The following is a 665-nucleotide window of genomic DNA, read 5'->3' as shown; positions in this document are numbered from 1 at the left end:
CTACTCAATTCCATTTCCCTATTAGTTTGACATAAGATAAAGAAGCTTGTCCCACAGGTCTCTGTCAACAGCCTAAGAAATCTCTGTCACATCTCCAGAGAAACAAGTGTTTCCTCATCTCATTGCAAACTACAGATGAGGCCTCTGATACTCTTTTCAGAATTCCTAACTCTTATTTAAATGCCAAGCATTCCAACCATCAAAAATAAATTTTCAGTCAGCCAAGTCTCACCTGCTGGAGGTTCCACCACTTACTAGATCTGTGACAAGTTGCTAGAGACTACGTGGAAAGGGTGCACTACAGTAGATTCAGTTCATTAATGAGGCATTCAACCTTTGGACAGTAAAACCTTCCACTACACTAGAATATCCATTCTTTGGCCAATTTTATCACAAAAATAGGAAAACAAATGAAAAGCTTTACTAGGGTAAAAAGTTAAAAAAAAAAGAAATGAAACAATGGAAAATCTCTCTCATTTTTAGTGCATTATACAACATAAGGTCACTGAAGTCACATGACATACTGTTTACATGAAGGTTCCATATACCACACTAAGAAACCAGACAACCGGAAGAAAGACAGCTCAAAAGAAGCAAGGCTCCAGTTAAAACACAAGTGAATATGTCATAACATTTCTTCTAACCAGATTGTAAAGACAAAAAAA

The sequence above is a fragment of the Chrysochloris asiatica genome, unplaced genomic scaffold, assembly GCF_000296735.1.
Source record: "Chrysochloris asiatica unplaced genomic scaffold, ChrAsi1.0 scaffold00252, whole genome shotgun sequence".
In the NCBI taxonomy this organism is placed as follows: Eukaryota; Metazoa; Chordata; class Mammalia; order Afrosoricida; family Chrysochloridae; genus Chrysochloris; species Chrysochloris asiatica.
Note: the sequence above shows the minus strand (reverse complement) of the source record.